General features: G+C 41.7%; 1 protein-coding gene across 4 annotated transcripts in view; it reads left to right on the top strand.

Moving 5' to 3' along the window:
- The window catches only part of LOC144682278 (ADP/ATP translocase 4-like), a 98,457-nt gene that overhangs the window by 8,772 nt on the left and 64,309 nt on the right, over positions 1-25,376 (top strand). The window lies entirely within an intron of this gene.

Below are 25,376 nucleotides of genomic sequence, written 5' to 3'. Positions count from 1 at the left end.
TATGGACAGCTATAACATCTCCCCAGAAAAAAAATGAAATTGTATCTGAAATTGAGGCCTTTTCAATTACAAACCAAATAACATACCTTATCATGCTATCTCTCTTAATTCTTATCTTTGCATATACCTTATTCTTATCTTTCCATATATCTTATACACTAACATTCTCTTCATTGTACATTGAAATACAGGTAAAAGATTCTTCCAGACTTGTGGTGTATAAACGAATTCTACAAAGTCAGTGTCCCCAGAGTGAATCATGTAAACAGTCAAATCCGTAATAGAGCATCTGCAGTGATTTTTTTCCCCCGTACTATGAATAATCTTTTAAGTTGTAAGGTTGTAACATCAGACTCCAATGAAATAGCCGAAGGTTCTTAGTGTGGAACTTCTACAAAAACGCTAAGGATTATTTTCTGTGTAAACTAGTATCTCTCCTTGATTACTTGAAACATATATTTAAAATTGTTGAAGGACCAAGACCAGTCTTAGTGTTTCCTTCTTAACTGTGGAGTATTTCCATTGGTACGAGCTAAGTTTTCTTGAGAAACTCAATTCCAGCATCGTCCTCTTGTAACAACACTGCTCCTACTCCTACATCATTGGTATCAATAGCCATTTTGAAAGGCTTATTGTAGTTTACGAACATATGAAATAGCAGAATTAGGCCATTCGGCCCCTCGAGCCTGCTTCGCCGTTCAGTAAGATGATAGCTAGTCTATTTGTGTTTCAAGTTCTACATTCTCATCTGCCCCGATACCCTTTGATTCCCATGCTTAACAAGAATCTGTCTACCTCTGCCTTAAAAATATTCAATGACCCCGCTTCCATTGCCTTTTGAGGCAGAGAGTTCCAAAGTCTCACAACCCTCACAGAGAAAAAAATTCTCCTTATCTCTGTCCTATAAGGACGACCTCTAATTTTAAAACAGTGCCCAATCGTTCTGGATTCACCCATGTGAGGAAACATCCTTTCCATGTCCACCTTGTCAAAACCATTTGGGATCTTATATATTTTAATCAAGTCACCCTCACTTTTCTAAACTCCAGTGGAAACAAGCCCAGCCTGTCAACCTTACCTCATAAGTCAACCCGGTGATTCCAGGTATTAATCTGGTAAACCTCCTCTGAACCGTCTCCACTGCATTTACATCCATCCTTAAATAACAAGAATGCACACGGCATTCGGTACATCCTTACTTTTAAGTTCACCTCCTCTCGTAATGAAGGATAGCATTCCATTAGCCTTCTTGATTACATACTGTACCTGCATACTAACTTTTTGTGACTCATGCAAGAGAACACTTAGATCCCTCTGCACCTCGGAATTCTGTAGTCATTCTCTGTTTAAGTAATACTCTGCTTTTTTATTCTTCCTGTCAAAGTGAACATCTTCACATTTTCTCGCATTATACTCCATCTGCCAGATTTTGGCCCACTCGCTCAACTTATCTATATCCGTTTGCAAACTCCTTATGTTGTCTTCACAACAAACTTTCTTACCAACCTTTGTGTCGTCTGCAAATTTAGCTGCCATGCATTCGCTCCCCTCATCTAAATCATTGATGTAAATTGTGAAAAGCTGAGGCCCCAGCACAGACCCCTGCGGGACTCCACTTGTCACATACTGCTAATCAGACAAAGACCCATTTTTGCAAAATCTCTGTTTTCTGCCAGCCAGCCAATCTTCTGTTGGGGCTCATATGTTACTCCCTACGCTGAGCTTTTATTTTCTGCAGTAACCTTTGATGTGGCACCTTATCAAATGCCATCTGGAAATCCAAGCACAGTATGTTCACAGGTTCCCCTTTATCCACAGCACATGTTACTCCTTCAAAGGACTCGAATAAATTTGTTAAAAATGATTTCCCTTTCACAAAACCATGCTGAATCTTCCCAATTGTCTTGTGTTTTTCTAAGTGCCCAGCTATAACCTCTTTAATGATCAACTCTTCCCCATGACAGACATCAAGCTAACTGGCCTATAGTTTCCTGCCTCACTCCCTTGAATAGAAGGGCTGTATTTGCCACTTTCAAGTCTGATGGAACCTTTCCAGAATCTTGGAAAATTAACACCAATGCATCTACTACCTCATTAGCCACCTCTTTTAAGACCCTAGGATGAAGCCCATCAGGACTTGGAGACTTGTCAGACCGCAGATCCATCAGTTTGCTCAGTGCTGCTTCCCTAGTGATTGTAATTTCACCAAGTTCCTCTTTCCCCTCTACTCCTGCTTTACAGCTATTGCTGGAATGTCTTTTGTATCCTCCAGAGTGAAGACAGAAGCAAAATATTTGTTCATTTCATCCGCCATTTCCTAATCTACTATTAACCTCCCATTCTCATTCTCTAGAGGACCAACACTCTTGTTACTTACTCTTTTCCTGTTTAAATACCTGTAGAAACTCGTGCTATCCATTTTCACATTTCTAGCTAGCTTCCTCTGATACTCTAATTCCTTTCTCCTGATTAATCTTTTAGTCATTCTCTGCTGTTCTTTATATTCTGACCAATCGTTTGACCTGTCACTCATCTTTGCACAGTTATGTGCTTTTCCTTAAGTTTGATGCTTTCCCTAACTCCTTTAGTTTACCATGGGTGGTGGGTTCTCCTTTTAATATTTTTCATTTTAGTGGGAATACACTTACTGAGTATTCTGAAATATCTCCTTAAATGTCTGCCACTGCTTCTGTATTGATCTATCCCAGTTAACTTCAGTTCGCTCAGCTTTCATGCCTACATAGTTGCTCTTATTTAAGTTTAAAATACTCGTCTTACACCCACTCTTCTCGCATTCATACTGGATATAAAATTCACTCATATTGTGGTCACTGTTACCTAGTGGTGCCTTTACCCTGAGGTCATTAACTAATCCTATCACATTACACCATACCAAGACTAATATAACTGCTGTCTGGTTGGTTCCAGAACATGCTGCTCTAAAAAAAATCCGAAAACATTCTATGAACTCCTCAACCAGATTACTACTGCCAATCTGATTTTTCCAGTTTATATGTAGATTAAAGTCACCTATGATTATTGCAGTCCCTTTATCAGAAGCACCCGATGTTTCTTGTATACTGTGTCTTACATTGTGGTTACTGTTAGGGGTCCTGTAGACCATGCCCACTAGTGACCTCTTTCCCTTACTATTCCTCATCTCCATCCAAACCGATTCTACATCCTGATCTCCTGAACCAAGGTCATCTCTAACTATTGCACCAATGTCATCCTTGGTTAACAGTGCTACCCCATCACCTTTACCTAGCTTCCTATTCTTGTATGTTTGTATGTCAGATACCCCTCAATATTCAGGACCCAATCCTTGTCATCTTGCAGCCACGTCTGCGCATGGCTTTCAGTTCATGTTTATTTATTTCAATGAGCGCTATCAATTCATTAACTTTGTCCTGAATGCTACGTGCATTCAGATACAGAGCCTTTAGCTTTGTCTTTCTATTAGCCACGTCAAGTTCATTTGTTAATATGGCATTCAAGCCTTCAAAAGCTTGAACTTTTGAAGTTCAAGTTTGACAAGACTCTGTACAGTTGAATTTCTTGTCTTTCTTTATCAAGGTTGTCAGGGGAGCAAATCGGTACAGAAATTTGGAACAAATTTCTGATAAAATCCACTCATTCCTAGAAACCGTAGAATTTACTGTTTCTAGGAACATGAAAGTCCAGAATTGCTTCCATTTTAGCTTCTTTGGATGATATTTGGCCTTGTCCCATAATGTGCCCCAAATAAGTGACTTTAGCTTTGGCAAATTCACTTCTTGCCAGATTTCTCACTAAATTAGCTTTTTGCAACTGGTCAAACAGTGCACTCAGATTTTCCACACATTCCTCCCAAGTTTTACTGTAGATCACCAAATCATCAATATATACAACATAGTTGCCCAGTTACTTTGCCTACATTTCAGAGGCTAAGGAACAATGTATTCCTTATTCCAAATGGCATAACTTTACATTGACACAGTCTGTCAGGGGTGACAAATGCATATATTTCCTTAGCATGATCTGTTAGTGGAACCTGTTCCACCAGTGCAAAGTTGTTGTAATCCATCTGGTTTTGGCACATCACCACTGGTGAACTCCTGCTACACTGACCTGGTTCAATATTATAATTGTTATTCCCTTACGTGAGCCAATTTCTTAGGGTTAAGCCTGTAAGGATGTTGGTTAATAGGTACAGCATTTCCTATTTTGACAAAACATGTCAGCCCCATCACTTTCAGTGCCTTCCTTTTCACTTCTCCAGAATAGTCCCAGATAACTGAAACTCTGAACCATCCTCATTTTCCAAGGAGGACTAATCTTACGAGCTGAGACCTAGTTACCAGTCTGGAAACAATCCAGGATGTTTCTCCTGCAACATCTCAGTTTCTCTCACCTCCACTGGTTCTTCCAGCACTCTCTGAGAAGCCAGAGCTCTTGAACCAGCCAGATCATTTCCCAGTATAAAATCTATCCCTTTGATAGGCAAACTAGGAACCACTCCAACAGTAACATCCCCATTCACTTAATCACTCCTCAGTTTAACTTGGTACAGTGGAACAGATTTGTAACTTCCATGAATATCCCCCAATTAATATTTTCTCTTTCATCATCCCATCTGGAAGACAAATTGTATCACAGGTGCCATCAGTGACTGAACTGCTGCAGTATCCCATTTGCTTACCTACTTCATTGGAAGAATAAGGGGATATCTCTCCCCATGAAATGAAATCTTTATAACCTTCTGTAACTTGTTTCCCAGCATCTGTACTCAGTGAAGATTCCACCTGACTATCTTGAGGAGTCCTGCCACTGCTTTGGTAGAGTCTAAGAACTCACTTTGCACTTGTACTGTTGCCACTGTTTTATCACTCAATCCTTTCTCTAAACCAGTCTTTTCTGAAGACTCCTTAGGCATCCTACCACTGCAACTGATTTACTTCTTAGCTTCCAACAAGCTGTTTGGCATGTCCAGGTTTATTACAATGGAAACATATTACTTTATTTACTTCTCTTCTGGATTCCAAATTATCGCTTTTGTTAACATGACCCACATGATTTGTCCTTTCCTTAAAATCAACACTTCTCCCTTTATCATTTTTAAAATTTGTCCAGCTTCCCGGTGGGTTTACAAATGGAGATCAACTGCCCCCTAGCTGCCAATTTGTAAAATCATACCCATTTGCCAGAATCACTGTTGCCCGCACCTTAGAAACCCTACGGTCTTCCAGGTGTGACCTCATAGCTATTGGAATGCTGTTTCAAAATTCTTCCAGTATTATTATCTCTCTTATGCTCAAAATTTTGCTCTAACTTGATTAATCAAAACCACCTTTCAAACAGCATTTCTCTCTCCCTAGCAAATTCTACAAACATTTCATTCAGTCTTTTCTTTAAAGTCAGTTTTCAATTGATGCGCTTCAGGGACAAGCTTGTAGGCATTGAGTGCTGCAATTTTAACTACCTCATAATCTGAGGATTGTTCTTCCAAAAGGCAAGAATACACATCCATGGCCATCTGACCAAAATGTTTTACAAAATTAAGTTCATGTGTCCTTTGGCCACATCAGCTATGTAGCCACCTTTTCAAATGAGATAAAATATCTCTCAACTCCATATTCGGTTAATTTAGACACTATGTCAAGACTCTGTTATATCAAAGCCCAGAGTGGGACTCAATTCCTCATCCGAACTACTGGATTTCCTTTCACCCCATAACCTAAGCTTTTCTCTAGCCAGTTCATATTGTCTAATTTCTTTCTCTCTTTGAAATTCAAGCTCAAGCTTTCGCATTTCTATTTCTTTCGCTCTTTTTCCTCTTTTTCAAGTTCAAGCTGCTTCATCTGCAACTGAATTCTAGCTAACTCAATTGAATTGCTATCTGGATTAACTTCTCCTTCCAATTCCAAAAACTGATCTTAGTTATCAGCTTTCTTAGCCCCTACTTTTAATTCGAGCTCTGACATCTCTGCTAATGCTATTAACTTAGCTTTGGTTATTTTTTTGCAAATCACTCAGGGACAGAGCTTCCCTTGCCAGAAAAGTCTTAGCAACTGACAAAGCCATTCTGCTGTTCAATAAGTAAAGCAAAATTCACCAAGAAATCTTATTCGCTTAATTCCACCACATCTCCACTTACTTGGCTTCCTCTATCGATTCAATGATCCCATTTAAACCCAATTCTTGACAGGATTAAGGAATCCATATGGATTGTCTACAGATCCCACCAGAGCCTCCACTTTATGATCCCAGTTATGAGAATACTGGATAAGCCAGATACTTATTAGGAATATAAAGAATATAATATGTGGAAGGACCCAGGGTAAGGAAATAAGCGACTGGACTCCAAAATTAACACCAAAGGAATCTTTACTATACAAATTTGAACAAAACAAACATAAGCAATAATAACTAAATAGGTGAAGCAGTTCATGTCCAAAGGAAGCAAGACCTGGACAATATCCAGGCTTGGGCTGACAAGTGGCAAGTAACCTTTGCGCCCCACAAGTTCCAGGCAATGACCATCTCCAACAAGAGAGAATCTAACAATCGCCCCTTGACATTCAATGATGGCATTACCATCACTGAATCCCTAACTATCAACATCCTGGGGGTTACCATTGACCAGAAACTGAACTGGACTAGCCATATAAATACTGTAGCTACAAGAGCAGGTCAGAGGCTAGGAATCTTGCAGTGAATAACTCAACTCCTGACTCCCCAAAGCCTGTCCACCATCTACAAGGCACAAATTGGAAGTGTGATGGAATACTCCCCATTTGCCTGGATGAGTGCAGCTTCAATAACACTCAAGAAGCTTCACACCATCCAGGACAAAGCACCTTGCTTGATTGGCACCCCATCCGCAAACATTCACTCCTTCCACCACTGCACACAATGGCAGCCCTGTGTACCTTCTACATGATGCACTGCAGGAACTCCTTAAGCAGCTCCTTCTAAACCCACGACCACTGCCATCTAGAAGGACAAGGGCAGCTGACACATGGGAATACCGCTACCTGGAGGTTCCCCTCCACTCACCAGCCTGACTTGGAAATACATTGCCGTTTCTTCACTGTTGCTAGGTCAAAATCCTGGAACTCCTTAACTAACAGCACTGCGGGTGTATTTACACCACATGGACTGTAGCGGTTCAAGAAGGCAGCTCACCACCACCTCCTCAAGGGCAATTAGGGATGGTCATTAAATGCTGCCCTAGCCAGCGATGGCCACATCCCATGAATGAGTTTTTAGAAAGAGGTACACTGAGCAAATAAGATAATGATTCTAAGCAGAATGAGCTTTAACCTTAAACTCATTTCGACAGATTTAGCCCACCTTAATCATTTTACTGTGGCTTTTATTTTCATAGGCTTTTAAACATACTCATAGTCTGGAAGGCAGTTCCTTTTTTCCTCTTGGTCTGGCTGCACAGGTCATAGCTTAAGTCTATGGTATGGTATATCCCCACCATACGACGACCTCGTCCAAGTATAGGCATTGCTGACAGTCACATGCCATGACCCACAAGACACATGTACACACACCTTTGGCATCTATCCTTTAGCTTGACTTCTCTTTGCAGAGCTACATAGACCTACCCAATTCCCTAGAACTCTTTCTTTTCCTCTCTAAACATACAGGACTGAGTTCTCTGGTTAAACAATAGACTGGATGTCTGCAGCCTTCTGGTCAGCTTCTCTTACATTTACTTATTTTTAAAAAAAATAATCACAATCCACCAGTTTTCCTTTTTGAGCATAGCTCTACCCTCAGCAATTTTCTCCACAGCAATCTTAGGGCTTTCTTGCTTCTAAAAGCCTCTCAGCTGGGTCAAAAGTGCAAGCATTGTTTATAAACACCCACACACATACTAAACCTAACCAAAAGTAACCAACCCCCAATTCCCCTAAACTGAAACCAAAACTCTACATTCTTAACCCTTGTTCTGTCTATATTGTGGGTTATAATAAAGCTGACTACAAGAGATAGGCATGTTATTACATGAGGATGAGTGTGGGTGTTAGTGGGGCATAGTCAACTAGGTATGTGAGTAAGTGCATAGAAAGAGAGATGTTTGCATCTGCAAAGTAAATCGGGGTGAGGGATGATGTGGTGGAGTAGACAATTTCAACTCTAGTATTTAATGTGGCACTCCTTACATCCAAGTTGAAGTTTGGAGTTGGGATGGAGAACTACAGATCTGCTGGTATGGAATTGAGATTCGGAAAGGCTGCGCCCCACCCTAGTGACACCTCCCTAGCGAGATGTTTTTCCTGACCAAAATGGAGGTAGAAGTGTTCAGGTGGCACAAAGAAGGTGCGGTTGGAGGTTCCCCAGGAGGTCAGGAGCGTGATGCTACCATCCTGGTTTCAATGCAGAAAAATGTTTAATGATGTATCATGCCACGCTCCTAGATTCAAGCCAGAAAACTCCTTAATGACCTAATAGGGCAGAAAAGATAAGTACAGTGCCTTATTCAGCCACATCCAATCACCTTCATTGTATCTTCTCAAGCCTCGAGCCTGCTCCAGCACATCACTCATCACACCAATCTACTTTGCAAGTGCAACCATCCTTCTCTTATTTTATTGTACCTACTTAAATTCCCACCTATCCATCCATCACTGATACTCCCATTCAACCTTATGTAATGCTATTTCTCACAGTCACCCTCAGCAAATGCTTTCAATCGACCAGTGAACACAATACTCTTGTAGGTTTCTCTCTTTCCCTTGCAAGGTGTCATATCTTTCCCAACAAAATAATTTGTGCACAGCATGGAGTTTGGTAGAGGAGACTGGTCTATTCTGGATTTTTCTGCGCTTGAATACACACAATGGTCACAAGATGGTGCTATTAGACTCCTCCCTTAATGAAACTTATATACAATTGGTGTGAAATATGACAATTTCAGTGTATAACTGTTTCATTTGTCTCTTTTTTCAAACAAATCAGGCTGAACCATTGGATTCCTTATTATTAGAGGATACCTCCTTTCCTGAAACAAACTTTCAGAACTTGTGTGAAAATGCATTGACACATCTTGGACTGAGTATGAGAAGTTTTCTCCAACAAAGGTTGATTTTGACCTTGACCTACAATTGAAATTTCCACTTATTCAGACATGTCTGTCTGACTCTGACTTGGATCAGAACTGGTTTCTGGCACGACTTGTGTTGGAGTAACTATTGGTACTTGACTCATATCCAAAAACTATCTGATATATCAGACTCATTTCATTCTTTCCAACTTCTTTCTTTTTTGTGAACCTCTGAAAGTAAACCATGATCTGTATGTACAAACCTAACTTTCCCACTATCAAACACCTTGACCACATTTTTCAAGATTCTTCTTGGTAGCCACTACAATTGCTTTTGCTGATGATTATTCATTCTCACCTCCTGGTTCAACTTCAGACTTCTTTCTCTCACTGTTCCCTGTCATGACCTTCTTACTTATTTCTCTTCTAACTGTACTAAATATGGCTTCAGTAGTGAAAACCTCATTCTGGGCTGTCTTCTAAGAAACAATTCAGCTGGCATTCTACCAATAGTAGCATTTTACAATAGGTAAGCAGAAAGTTCGCCAATCTGTGATCAAGTGAAAACTTGTTTATTCAGATTTGTATCTAGCATTTGCTTGACAAGAGCACGCTTAACAATTTGTACTATGAGATCTGCTGCTCCATTGGAAGCAGGATGACACGATGGCACCGTAGTGTGTTTTACACCATTCATTCTTGTGAATTGTGTAAACTCTTGAACAAAACTGAGGTCCATTGTCAGACACAATTTCCTCTAGGAACCCATAAGCAGCAAACAAACTACGCAAATTACCCAAAGTTTTGCTAGTTATATTCATCAGAAACCTCTCAACCCACTTAGAATGGCTATCTATGACAATGAATGGCTGTTGCCCTTCTAATTCTGCAAAATCCATGTACAGCTTCTGCTACACTGTTGCTGGCCATTTCCAGGTACCAAAGATACCAAGGGCAGTTTCTTTTCTACTGCTTGATGTACTGTACACTGTTTCACTGTGTGTTCTATATGCTTATCTAGCACTGGCCACTAAAGCTAGTTCCTTGCTAAAGCCTTTGTCAAACACACCCCTGCGTATTGATCACAAAGATCACACAGTCTCTGCGTTCTGTACTTCTCAGGGATTACAGCTCTGGCTCCCACATGACACAACCTTTATCAACTGACAACTCGTACACATTAAAAATGGCCTGATTTCTAAATCCAGTATCTGAGTTGGCCACCCATTTGCAGTATAGTTGTCCACCCGTGCTAATACATAGTCCCGACGAGTTGTTCTACCAATGTCATCTGCTGTGACTAGCAACTCACCTAGGTTTGAAAAGAAAAATGCCTCTTTCCTGTTGGGCTCTACCTCTGATGGAGATTGTAATCTAGATGTCGCATCAGCATTACAATGATCTTCCGATCATCTGTTTTAATGTTGTACTTATAAGCAGACAAAATCAAAGCTGATCTCTGCATTTGGGCTGCAGCTAAAGCAGGTACTAAAGACTTTGGATTGAGAGACTTATGGTCTGCTACGATCATGAAATTATGAATATACAAGTACTTATGAAACCTTCTTATTCTAAAAATCAAGAACAGTGCTTCATGTTCTATCTGAGCATATTTTCATTTACTGGCACTGAAATTATGAGGGCATGCAATCGGTGTCTCATCACCACTATCCAACACGAGAGATCACAGCACCCACTCTATGGAGAGGCATCACATGCTAGCTTTATATCTTTGGACACATCATACTGTATATGCATTGTTTCCTCTATAAGTTGACTTTTACACAAATTGAATGCCTTGTCACACTCCTTCATCCAATTCCATGAGTACCCTTTCTCAAGAGTTCATTCAATGGATAAAGTAATGTTGCCAAATTTGGTGTGAATTCATTGTAATAATTCACTAGGCCCAATAAAGATCTGAGCTCAGAAATGTTTTGAGTGTGGCACATTTGAATTGCTTGAGCACTACCCTTGGTAGTATGTAACCCATCCTTGTCTACCCTGTGACCAAAATACTCTTATGTACAATTTTGAAACATTTCACAATGTGTGCCTTCACCTGAACACCTATGTTCTTCCAAACATTAGAGCACCTCTTTCAGACTGTCATCATGGGTTTACCTGTTCAGAGCTAAAATAAGTATGTCATTCAAAGAGCACACTACAACTTCAATTCCTTGCAAAATTTGGTTCATCATCCCTTGGAAAATAATGGGGACCGAAGAAACACCAAATGGCAGCCTATGAATTTGAAATAGACCTATGTGCGTATTGATAGTCAAATATGATTTGGATTTATCGTCTAACTCAAGTTTCAGATAGGCATTTTTCAGATCTAACTTTGAAAAAAAATTTGGCCTCCTGTCAACATTGTGAGCAGATCCTCCACATTTGGTAAAGTATCAGGTGGTTTACATTCCAGTACCAGATTTATTTTTTTGAGTTACCTTATAATCACCACATACTTTTACACTACCATCTGACTTTAGTACTTCCACTGTGGGAGTATCCTAATTACTCAGCTCTACCTAAGAGATAATGTTCTCAGCCTCAAGCCTTTTCAGCTCTTGCAGAACCTTCTCTTTAGGCCGTAGGGTATGGATATGATCTCACAATGAAACTGGTCTTGCGTTCCTTTGAACTCTTATTAGCTTTGTACCATCAATTCGGCTTGCTGGTTTCAGTAAACACCTTGTTGGCCCCGTCGTCTTGCACTCTGAATTTCACTTCAAAATGAAAAAATTTGCTCCAGTTTAACTTGCATGCAACTAACCAATTTCTTCTTTACAAGGCTGGTTTGTCACCTTTCACTACAATGATAGGCAATTTTGTAAATTGCTCATTATCTATGACTGGAACAGATACACTTCCAATTATGGGGATTTTCTTTCCTCCATAACTGCAAAACTATACTTGCATTTTTCCAGCTGATGTTGACTCAACTTTTCATGATACAACAATTCAGAAATCATGCTAACTGATGCACCTGTGTCGACCTCCATGTTTACCGGAGCTCCATCCAATGCTACTTGGACCATAATGCCCTGTGACTTTCCAAGGGACATTCTTGTGATTCTGATCATATGGATCTCCCAGCGAGCCCACAGCAACCTATTGCTGTTCGACAACCCTATGCAACAACTGATGTTTCCTCCTGCTAGTGTTTACTTTATTGACCTCACTGTGATATGCCTTAGCAAGCTGACCTTTCTTCTTGCAACTGTAGCATGTGCATACACAAATTGCTATTTTTTTGCCTCCTGTTGTCCTGTTACCGATGCTTAGGCCAATGTTGTACCACCCTGACTAGCCTGATGACCACCTTCCGTTCCTTTATTCATAACACCCGCATGATCAGCACCAGTTGCTGTTGTTGGGGCCTTCTGCTTACTGATCTACAGCTTATTTACTTCAGACAACTAACAACTCTTTCTTCTGTTGAATCACACCCTGCCATGCCCATGAATAATGCTGTTTGACAAGCTATGTCAAAAGTCAACTTTTGGCAGTGTCATCAATTTACTGCAAATGTGCCGCATTAAGCCGCAAACAAATCTGCCACATAACACTCTCACTTGAAATTCTCCAAAATTACAATAGCCTTGAAAAAGCTGTTAATTCACAATTAATTCCCCAATGCCCTCATTGGGCAGCTGACTCCTTGTTTGAAAATGATAGTTTTCTGTAATCTCCAAAGGATTGGGATTATAGTGCTGCTCAAGCTTAATCAAAATCTGCTTCAGCTGCATGTCCTTTGGGTTTGCCAAGGTGAGTTCTTGAGCATCTCATTCCCTCCGTACCTACAACAGTCAAAAATAGCGCCCTTTTCCTTTCTCGCACTGTCTGGTTGACAGCTGGATTACCAGGATCTTTGAGGATTTTGTTAGCGGTGAATATCATCTCTAGCTGCTCCATGTATACATCAAAAGAACTCTTGGTCACAGCTGCACTCCCCCATAGGCTCGATAATTCCTGTAGGTGCAGCCAACTTGGTGAGTCCACTCGTGTACAAACTAAATTTTTAAACCTGATTTCCTGTTGTTCACTTGTGAAGTGTGAGTCACCACGTTCTCCCACCAAAGTGCAAGAATCTGCATTGGGACATGGAGTAGAGAATGCCAGGGAGAGGCAGAGACCCAGAGGGAGCCCTCCAGCTATTTCTCAATCACATCTGCAGAGGAGGTAGTGCTGAAGATCAAAGGAGTCTGGTCATCAAAGTTGGGAAGCTGGAGTCCTGGCAGCTTCTTAAGGGTAATGGGTGACAATATTAAGTATCATGCAGCCACATCGCATTCAACACTCATTCATGTTGTTTTGATGTCAACAGCCACCGAAATATGAATGTATAGTGATATTGCTGAAAAGAGAGACATGTTGCTAAAACCTTTTGTCTTGTAGTCATCAGGACAAACGCAAGAATGCCAAATTTCAAACAATCATAACAATTTATACTACAGAGAAAAGGGTGCTGATTGGTTGGCAAGTCGACTCTGGCTAAGATGTTGCCAAGGCGAAAGTAACGGTGAACTAGCGGCTCCCCTCCTGGGTAATTCAAAAAAATTGCAAAGCTTGAACATGTTCTTTTGTAGAGAACAAGTCCCTGTGCATGAATTTATGTCGCTTCTAGCAAGTGTAAATGAATCACATTACCTCAACAGATTATCTTAAATTGGTTGTTAGTGTAGCTATAAGTGCACTTGAGTATTCAATAAGTGCTGCCTAAATGTGGAATCACATAACAGTATACATTTTGTTTTGGGTTTTGCAAGTGCAAGCTGGTTGAGCACATCCAAAACTGGGCGCTCTGAGTAATGTTTTTGAGTGTAGCGCACCACACCATTCTGGCGACCTTGACTGGTGCATGCTGAAGGATGCCTCTCAATCTGCCTAGGCAACTGAAGCACATCTTCAGCATGCCGATGGCTTGCCCGATGGTACATCTGGTGCCCATATGGCATTCATTGTATCTGGTCCCGTTTCCTTGGTTTTCTGAGAGGGGTAATTGGCCAGGTTTTAAGTGGGTATCCCTATCTCTAAGTAGCCAACCGGTAACTGCTTTGAGCTGTGAAGCCATCAAGGAAGGTGAACTGCTGCGGGACAAAAGCATCATGGCAGCAGGCCAGGAGTCTTGCACACACCTGCATAAACATGTTTTTGTGTCTTTATTGCATGAGGAGTCTATACCTTTATCCAAGCATAGAACAGAGAGAGTCTGGCATAATTGTTAGAGAAACTACCAAGCCTGGTTGTGAAAAAGATATTGAGACTAGGATGCTTTGGTGGAGACTGTTTATTGCTTTTCACAGAGCTTACTTCTCCACTTTAATACCATCCTCATAGTGCTGGCTGGCTCTTTATATAAATCTGAGTATAATTAACTAATTAATACCCAACACCTGTTCATCTTATTAACTTCAACTACTAGGTATTCAACATCCATCAATAGTAATGACCCTGTGGGCTTTTAATTTCCTTTTCCCTAATATTTCTGCAACATTTAGCATGACCAAAGATTTTTATGTCCATTACAGTCTCTATCTGCTGTGAACGCGTTCCCAACAATTTTTCCATTATCCTGTACAATTTCCTTCATTTTATTACAATATTTGAGCACTATCCTAGTTATTTTCTTATTGCCTGACAGTGTATACATAACATTTGGACCAATACTCCTTTTTAATTCATTCCTGCTTTTATTCTTCCTTGTGTGAGATTAATATCTTTATGTCTATGGGTGGAGAGGCATTTGATTGTTGCCTCTGAATTTGACTTAAAGGTGACCAGTGCCATAATTTGGCCATTTTACACTCTCAAAACAAAACAATAAAACAAAAATAAACTGTAATGCAGGCAGTATTGATGAAATGAATAAACCTGCCATATGTAAGAACATGTGTCAATTGGAAAGAATTATTTTTGTTAGATAGACAAAGGCTACAGACCTATCCATGTAATTAAAATGTTTTTGAAATTGTGTCAAAGCACTTGGACGTTTATTTAGGGTTACATTGAACCATGATAGGAACGGTCGGCACCATTACATGACGTGACACCCAGTTGAGCTCAATTTACTCTTTCACTTAAATGAGATAAGATTATAGCTTTATATTTACAGTACTAAGTTACACTAATCTATAGTCCTCTGCATCCATAATCTTTCACCCATATTTTCAGTATTAAGTTTCTATCAGGATGTTTCAGTCTATTCTAACATGTTATGATCCTGAAGTTGTACAGAAAATGTTAATGTTTATGATCAGCAAGGCACAAATTGTGCTGTATGGTTAGTTAGAGATTACAATCTAATGTAAACTGTGTGCCCTAACTCAAAAAGCACACAGTTTACAACCACTTTACAGAAATGCCTTGTGTTATATTGTCAGTTATATTTACAGTCTTCTAATTCATAGCTTTTTAACTACAGAGCTAAAATGAACTGGAAGCAACATAAGTGGTTCTGTACTATTTCTCAATCTTAATCTCGTAGCAGTGGTCATTAATAGTATATAAAATGACTTGGAACAAATTTGTGATGTGGAAAAACACAAAATCAAATAGACTATCTCATGGAATATTTCCAGCATTTTTTCAAAGTTGATTGAAATAACAGCAATATGAATAAAATAGAATTTTCAAAGTTCTGTGACTTGTTTAATTGGGGGAAGCACCCTTTGATTCCATGTTCTAAGTAAGTAGTTGGGATTAAAATTAAATTGATGTACCCATAATTCAAATTTTGGTATTCATGCTTGTATGTAGGTAGACAGTCGAGAACTGAAGACATATATGTTCTAGTTAGCTTCATCTCCAAAGAGAATGGGATCAAAATTAAATTGATGTACCCATAATTCACATTTTGGTAATCATGCTTTTATATAGGTAGACAGTTGAGAACTGAGGACATATTTGTTCTAGTTATCTTTATCTTCAAAGAGAATGAAACCATTGGTTAAAAGAATGACACATGGCAAAGCAAAACCATTACGGCTGACCAGGAATGTTCAGAGGTAATTCAGATTGAAACAGTTGGCTTTTGCACAATTAAGGAGTTTAACTTGCATGAGAACAGAGGCAGGAATCATATGCAAACCATAAGAACAGCCACGTGATCCTTGGAAAACATGGTGTGCAATTATGGTAATACACTAACCTCTCCAGTCCAGAATGCTTAGGAATTCTGGATTGTAGAATGACGTTAGAACCACAAGTGTGTGAACCAGAAAACAGCATAGATGTAAATATTTACATATTTAGCACCAAAATGACAAAGCGTTAGAAAGCAGTAATAAAAAAAAGTTTTGCTTATCCAAATACTGTATCTTCCATGTCTCCACTCCCAAGGTAATGTATTAACATTATGGCTCTCTGAAGAGCATTCTACCTAGTCCCATTCCCCTGCCTTATCCCCATAACCTTGCACATTCTCTTTCTTTTCAGATAGCAACTAATTAATTAATAGCAAATAAAGCAGGTATAGTAGGAAAGCTCAAAATTAATGACTTCCTGGTTCAGATAATATCCATCCAAGTGTGATTAAAGAGATGGGTCTCTCTGGTCCAGAGTGAATACTGTCTAGTTTGTGCTCTGATGAAATTGATGAATAAATTCCCTTGATCGAGATCCTATCGCACGCATGCCCAAATTCTAGTTCAGTAGAGTCAGTGATAATACTTTGACTGGAGGCTAGCTCATATCACAAAAAGGGGGACAAATCGGAGCCAGGAATTACAGGTCCACTAGGAAGATGCTGGGGGGAATCACAAGAGGTGCCCTTTATGATAACTGGGAAAGGGAAGGGGCCAATGGCTTCCAGGAATATATGCCATGTTGTAAAATTTGATGATAACACCAACTTGCATTTATATAACACCTTTAATAGAATTAAATGTCTCAAGGTGCTTTAAAAGTATTAAACAAAATTTGACACCAAATCACAAAGAAATATTAGGTCAGATGATTAAAAGCTTGATCAAAGAGGTAGGTTTAAAGATAGCCTTAAAGAAAGAAAGATAATTAGAGAGGCAGAGAGATTTAGGGATGGAATTTCAGATCTTAAGGCATTAACAAATGAAGGCATGGCATAGCCACCAATGGTGGCACAATTTAAATAGTTAATGCTCAAGAGAAGATAATTGGTGGAGAGATCTCCAGGGCTGTAAGGCTGGAGGAGGTGAGAGATAGGGAAGGTGAGGTCATGGAGGGATTTGATAAGATGAAAAGTTTTTAAATCATGACATTGCTTGAGAGGGAGTCAGTGTATGTCAGTGAGCATAAGGGAGATGGATGAGCAGGACTTGATGCGAGTTAGGACACTGGCAGAAGAGTTTTGAATGACCCACAAGTTTGTGGAAGGTATTTGTTTTTGGTGAATACATGGGATTAGAAGATTGGATGGGGTCAGAGGGATGGGAAGGGGTGGAGGATCCTGGATGGGCGTTGGTATCAATAAGTTGTTGGAGCTTGCATTCCTTAGCACTTGAAAGGAAGAGAAAAAGTTTATTGTTAGGCACCCCTATTAATAAAGCCGAGGATACTTGCTTTATTAGCCACTCTCAACTTGTTCTGTCACCTTCATGACCAGTGCACATATACATCCAGGTCCCTTCTGCACCCACTTTAGAATTCTATCCTTTATTTTGTCTCCCTGCATTCTTCCTACCAAAATGAATCACTTCATACTTCTCTGCACTGAATTTCATTTGCCACTTGTCCACCCATTCCGCAAACTTGCCTATGTTCCTTGAAGTTCTACACTATCCTTCTCACAGTTCTTCTCTGTGCTGGTCATGAATTTTCATTGATCTATGCATAACGTCACCTAGCAGATCTCCTCTCTCAACCCCTTTCAGGAATGCTCCCTGCCAGTGACACATCTATTCTGTATTAACCCTATAACATAAATGCAATACATTTCTCCAAGCTAACTGTCATTCGTCTTGTGTGGCCCACTCCCCACGTGCACCTAAATCAGCATATCTACTGCAGAAACTCTTATCCATGTCTTTGTTACCTCTGGACTTGAGTACTCCAATGCTCTCCTGGCTAGCCTCCCATCTTCCACCTTTCGCAAACTTGAGCTCATCCAAAACACTGCTGCTTGTTTCCTAACTTGCACCAAATCATGTTCACCCAACAACCTTGTGCTCAGTTACCTATCTTGGCTCCTGATGCAGCAGCAATGCCTGGATTTTAAAATTCTAATCCTTGTTTCTAAATCCCTCCACGGCCTCTCTATCTTTTGTCACCTACTCCAGCCCTACAACCATCCAAGATCCATCCCAATGTTTTCTGTTCTCTTCTGAGTTTACTGCCCTCCTGTACCTTGCCCTCCATATAAACTGTCCCACCCATATTCATGGCCACCCCCCTTACCTTGGTAACTCATTGTAACTATCACTGATGAGGCAGCCTGAATCATTTCTTTATGTCGCTCTCTATTCCCCTTCCCCACATGCCCCATTTCTTTCATGTTACCTCTGGCAAAATATTCTCCCTCAAGTGACTGCTCACTGTTCTTTCAAATTCCCAGCTATCTAGCCTATGGCCTACAATTCATCATAATACTTCTCCAGCTACTGATTTGCTAAATCATGTTCTCGCCATCCTCTTTGATGCCCTTATCCCCACTAAAACCAACCAAGTCATTCAGCTGATATATCCCTATCCCCTATCCTTGCACCATTAAGTCTAAGGGATGCAAATCTGAACCTCTTTGGTAGATAACTGGTTGGATCACGTAACAAATTAATAAAAGCTGCTCTGCATTGCTAAAATTGCCCACTATTTGAAGATTATCCTGGAGAGCAAAGATAACATCTGGCATCTCTTCCTCACGGCCCGTCTTAACCGCTCTCATAAGTGTGAAGTGCTTGTGGACCTCTTTTGCTACAAAGATCAAGACCATTCATTCAGCTGCCTCGGCTGCTTCTCTCCCCTCTTCTATTCTACAGGGACCAGACTTCCTCTAGGGCTCCCCCCGACCCTGAATTTCTCTAGTTTCTCTCCTATCTCCCCATATGCCTTTTCTGAGCTCATCTTGTCCATGAGGCCCAACTCTTGCTCTCCAGACTCTATACAAACTGCTGAATTCCTAGTTTCTATGTTAGCTGATAATATTAATGGTCCTCTCTCATCAGGTATGGTTCCCCTCTCCTTCAAATCTGCTGTCATCACCCCTCTCAAAAAACCAACCCTTTAGCACACTGTCATTGCAAACTACCAAACCATTTCCTACCTTCCTCTCCTCTCCAAAGTCCTTCAATCTGTTGCTGTATCCCAAATCCACTCCCATTTTTCTGCATGTTGGAATCCCTCCAATCAGGGTTCTGCCCCTGCCATAGTACTGATAAGGCAGTCTGAATCATTTCTTTATGTCGCTTTCTATTCTCCCCCCTCCATGCCCCATTTCTTTCATGTCACCTCTGGCAAAATATTCTCCCTCAAGTGACTGCTCACTGTTCTTTCAAACGTCTCCATGCTCGCTTCTTTGGGCAGGAGTCCTCCTCCCGTTCCATGGATCCTTTCATCTGCCTCCAGTATTCTCCCTCCACCTGGACCCCTCTCTCTGGCCTCCTACCTGCTCTCGATCTTTTCATTGAGAACTGTTGGTGTGACATTGGCCATCTCAATTTTTCTGCCCCTCTCACCCACTCTGACCTGTCTCTTTCTGAACTTGCTGCACTCCATTCTCTCAGGTCCAACCCTGACTTTGTTATCAAACCTGCCAACAAGGGTGGCGCTGTTGTTTGGCGTACTGACCTCTACCTCACAGAGGCTGAGCGCCAACTCTCAGGCACTTCTTTCCACCTCCCCCGGACCATGACCCCACCACCGAACATCAAGCCATTGTTTACAGGACTGCCACTGACGTCATCTCCTCCGGAGACCTTCCCTCCACAGCTTCCAACCTCATAGTCTCCCAACCCCGGACAGCCCGCTTCTACCTCCTTCCCAAAATCCACAAACAGGACTGTCCCGGTAGACCAATCGTGTCAGAATGTTCCTGCCCCACAGAACTCATTTCTTCCTGTCTTGACTCTGTTCTCTCTCCCCTTGTCTAGTTTCTTTCCACCTACATCCGTGATTCCTCTGATGCCTTACGTCATATCAACAATTTCCACTTCCCTGGCCCTAACCGCCGCCGCTTCACCATGGATGTCCAATCCCTCTACACCCCCATCCCCCATCAGGATGGTCTGAGGGCTTTGCATCTTCTTTGAACAGAGGCCAGAAAAATCACCATCTCACCAGCCACCACCACTCTCTTCCGCCTGGCTGAACTTGTTCTCTCACTGAACAATTTCTCTTTAAACTTACCTCACTTCCTCCAAGCAAAAGGTGTGGCTAAGGTACCCGCATGGGTCCCAGTTATGCCTGTCTCTTTATGGGGTGTGTGGAACATTCCTTGTTCCAGTCCTACTCAGGCCCCCTCCCACAACACTCTCTTTGATACATCGATTACTGTTTCAGTGCCGCTTCATGCTCTCGTCTGGACCTGGAAAAATTTATCAATTTTACTTCCAATTTCTACCCTTCTATCACCTTTACATGGTCCATCTCCAACACTTCCCTTCCCTTCTTTGTCCTCTCTGTCTCCATTTCTAGTGATAGACTGTCCACCAAATTCATTACAAGCGCACCAACTCTCACAGTTACCTCGACTACAGCTCCTCACCCTGCTTCCTGTAAGGACTCCATCTCATTCTCTCAGTTCCTTCGCCTCCGTCACATCTGTTCTGATGATGCCACTTCCCAAAACAGCGTTTCTGACATGCCTTCCTTCTTCCCTAACCGAGGTTTCCCCCCCACTGCGGTTGACAGGGCCCTCAGCTGTGTCCAACCCATCTCGCGCACCTCTGCCCTCACACTTTCCCCTCCCTCCCAGAAACATGACAGGGTCCCCCTTGTCCTCACTTTTCACTCTACCATCCTCCACCATTTCCGCCAACTCCAGCATGATGCCATCACCAAACACCTTTTCCTCTCACCACCCCCCTGTCAACATTCCGTAGGGACCGTTCCCTTGTGAAACCCTGGTCCACTCCTCCATTACCCCCAATACCTCATCCCCTTCCCACGGCACCTTCCCATGCAATCGCAGAAGGTGCAACACCTGCCCCTTTACCTCCTCACCATCCAAGGCCCCAAACAGTCCTTTCAGATGAAGCAGCTCCTTCAATTTGGACTCCTGCATCCACTGCTCCCAATATGGCCTCCTCTACATCGGGGAGACCAAACGCAGACTGGGTGACCGCTTTGCGGAAAACCTCTGGTCTGTCCATAAGCGTGACCCAGATCTTCCTGTCGTTTGCCATTTCAACACACCATTCTGCTCTCATGCCCACATGTCCGTCCTTTGTCTGCTGCAATGTTCCAGTGAAGCCCAATGCAAACTGGTTGAACAGCACCTCATCTTCTGATTAAGCACTTAATAACCTTCTGAGCTTAACATTGAGTTCAACAACTTCAGACCATGAACTCTCTCCTCCATCCTCGCCCCCTTTTTTTAATCCCCTTTTTTCTACCTTCATTTTTATTTTTTATCCACTTATTTTTATTAATTTATCCGTGGTTTTATCCCCTTTTTTGTCCCGGCCGCTGCCCTCTCCCCTCACCCGATCCCCTACAGGGCCATCTGTTACTTGTTCCATGATGCTCTTTTAAACGTTGCTACCCATGTTCTGGTATTATTACATTCTGCTTTCTTACCTTTATGTCACTATCAGCGCCTCTTTTTTAGCACTAACCATTACCATTAACACTCCCTTTGTCCTTTAGTTCATGACATCTTTGTCAATCCCTCCTTTGCCCCCACCTATTGCTGGCCTTCTGTCCAGTTCCACCTGCCCCACCCCCCATAAACAGTATAAATTTAATCACATTTCCACTTCTCTTCAACTCTGAAGAAGAGTCATACAGACTCGAAACGTTAACTCTGTTTTGCTCTCCACAGATGCTGCTAGACCTACTAAGTTTTCCAGCATTTTCTGTTTTTGTTTATTAATAGGGGTATCGACTACAACAGCGAGGAGGTTATGTTAAACTTGCATAAAACACAAGTTTAGCCTCAGTTGGAGTATTGTGTCCAGTTCTGGGTGCCACATTTTAGGAAGGATGTGAAGGCATTGGAGAGAGTACAGAAAAGATTCATGAGGATGGTTCCAGGGATGAGGAACTTCAGTTATGAAGATAGATTGGGAAAGTGGGGACTGTTTCCCTTGGAGAAGGGAAGGTTGAGAAGAGATTTAATAGAGATATTCAAAATCATGAGGGATCTGGGCAGAGTAGATAGGGATAAACTGTTCCCACTGGTTGGATCGAGAACAAGGGGTCACAGGCTTAAGGTGATTTTCAAAAGAAGCAATGGAGACATGAGGAGAAGTATTTTCACGTGTCGAGTGGTTAAGACCTGGAATGCATTGCCTAAAAGTGGTGGAGGAAGTTCAGTCAAGGCATTCATTTATGTCAGAGACAGATTTTTGATCTACGGTGGAATCAAGGATTATGGGGAGCAGGCAGGAAAGTGGATGAAAGCACAATCAAATCAGCCATGATCTTACTGAATAACGGGGCAGGCTTGATGGGCCACATGGCTTGATCCTGCTACTATTCCTTGTGCTCTTATGTGGAGCAATGTAGACTGAGAAGTGACCCAATAGAAGTCTGTAATATAACTGAAGGCTGCGTAGGCTGGAGATGGTACCTGGCCAGGTGGTGCTGCCTTCTTGATGTTTCTCCATTGTCACTTGATTCCAAACTCTCAACCACCAGGTTAGATACCGACACTGCATGTATCTTAGAGGATAGATTAGAGGTGGGATCTGCACATGTTGAGGCAGCAGGCATGAGTGCACAGCAACCAGGGCAGGGGACAAGGATAGCACAGGTGTCAGATCTCGGAGGGTGGTGTCACACACAGGTTCTATTACAGAGGATTCAGATGGGGACATTGGGCCACCTACAAAAGAACACTGATGGCTATACACAATGAAATACTTGGTGCATTGAGAAGCTTCCCAGAACATTTGAATTAGTGTCAAGGAGCATGGAGAAATGCAGCACCAAATTGGCACAGGGTTTTCCACAGAGCTTGGAGCTCATCTTTCCTGGCATGGAAGTGACCAACTCCATTTGAATACTTGTGGATCTAACTATCTTGCAGCATCTCACAGTTGATGTTGTAGCTTCCTTTTAGAGCACAAGCACAGCCACCCAACTTCTAAGTGCTGTAGTGGAAGCTCAAATTGTGGGCAAACTCAAACTGCTATAGTAATGGCTGTAAATCACAATGTTCACCGGGGCTTGCAGGCTTTCTCAACAGAAATGTTCCTTTTAAGCTGCAGTCGCACAGCAACCCAAATGTTCCCACATAGGCTGAGCCATAATTTTGAGACCTGAGGCTCCCCAGATTTTAGCCCTTATCATAGGTGCATCTTACAGAACAGTGAAAAATCAGGCAGTCAGCATTGCAGTGGCCCAATGGTAGATGTGTCCCAGGGATTGAGGGGGCAAGTCAGTGGGCCTATATTAGGCGGCGATCAGGAGAGAGCTTAAATGAGAAGTCAAGAAAAGCAGGAGCATTTGCATATATTACTTTACCCTTGTTATTTGCCAGTGAAAATTTGATAAGTAATTGAAAATTAAATGGGACGGAGGACAGTGTCAGTCATTGATAAAGGAATGGAACTTGGCAAACAGCATTTTGTTCTGTACTATGTTTTGGACAGCTGGGAGTTTGTGATGGATGGGAGGAATAATTGAGGCAAGTAGTGAGAATGGATAATGCACTAAGAAATTGGACACATAGAGTAATGGTGAATCGATGTTTTTCTGTTTGGAGGAAAGGATGCCATGGGTCCCCGGGATTTGTTATTGGGACCATTGCTTTTCTTGTTACACATAAATGATGTGGACTTGAGTATGGCCTCCTGTGCTGTAATAATCAAAGATTCTAAGGAAGTGGAGTTGATGGCTCCCACTTTTACCTTCATATACCCCCACAGCATGGTGTACAGCGATAGTAAACATTGAGACCATAGTCCCATAGTCAGACCATTGGCAACAATTTGAAAAATTGTGACTGAAAGCTTTTAAAGAGGAAGGATGGTATGGTGGTGGGGTGGAGCAGAGGCAGATGGTATTGTTCACCCAAAAATGGAGTGTACAAAAATTGCTGTTGACCAATTTACTGAGCAACTGATGACTCAAGCTATCACCTTTCACTCCAAACAGCATTTATGCTCGAACAATCTCACCCGTCATATCAATAATGAGTAATACTATTAGGGGATTGTTTAAACTGTAAATGAACAGATTGTATACTTTAAACAAGGCTTGGACATTAAAGGAATGAAGATATTAAACCTAGAACCATAGAAAGAGGCTATTCAGCATGTGCCAGCCAGAAAAAGATTAAAAAAGAAACTAGCCGCTCATTTTAATCGCACTTTCCAGCACCTGGTCTGTAGCCTTGCAAGCTACAGCGCTTCAGATGCAGAACCAAGTACCTTTTTAAATGAGTTGAACGTTTCAGCCTGTATGCTGTTGGGTTACATGGGCAGTAGACCTGGGAGCAATAATTAAGGTTTGGGAACCTCTTGTAAGCCAGCGCTAGCCTCAAGGCAAACCAACCTTGGAGGAGAGGCGGCAAGGGGGGGTGGGGGTAGCTCAAACATAGCACAATAGACAATTTTTGCATATATAACGGCCTAATGTCTGCTTCTTGCATGCTTAAAGGACATCATTTCTTTGTCCTTAACCAATATGACAGGCAGCACACTTCCAGTTGGAAGCGTGTCTGCACTTTGAGCTGCCATTTTAGGGACTTAGGCTGCTTAGCAGCTCAGTTTCCAGGCTATAAAATTGTTTTACGAAACAACAGTTCAACTAGCATGTTATTTCTGCATTTTTGCAGAGCCTTCTGAGATTTGGGCCCAAATTTTCCAAGGAGTGGCAACCACTTTCAGATTGCCACTCCGCTTCTACTTTTCCGCACCACACCAGAACTTCCCATTTCTGGCCGGGACTTCTGGTCCTGGCTTCTCCAGAACTGTGAAGTGTTCCTGAAATGGAACTGCTTCTTCGAAGTACTGGATCGTTGGGGGAATATATACCACAACCCCTTTTTACAGCATTAGCGGCCATATTCTGGTAAGTAAATAGTTTAAATGTCCCAAGCTACTTTGAAAAGCTACATAGAGAAGGTAAGTGTGTGTGGGGTTAGGGTGGTGAGGTAGGATGGCAGCTAGGTAGAGTGGTGAGATCGAAGTGGGGTGAGTTAGAGGGTCAAATGGGGGAGTCGGGTGGTGAGGTTGAGTCAGATTGGGTTGGGGGG

The sequence above is a fragment of the Cetorhinus maximus genome, chromosome 1 (genome assembly GCF_964194155.1).
Source record: "Cetorhinus maximus chromosome 1, sCetMax3.hap1.1, whole genome shotgun sequence".
NCBI classification, from domain to species: Eukaryota; Metazoa; Chordata; class Chondrichthyes; order Lamniformes; family Cetorhinidae; genus Cetorhinus; species Cetorhinus maximus.
Note: the sequence above shows the minus strand (reverse complement) of the source record. Positions and strands in the feature narration are given on the sequence as shown.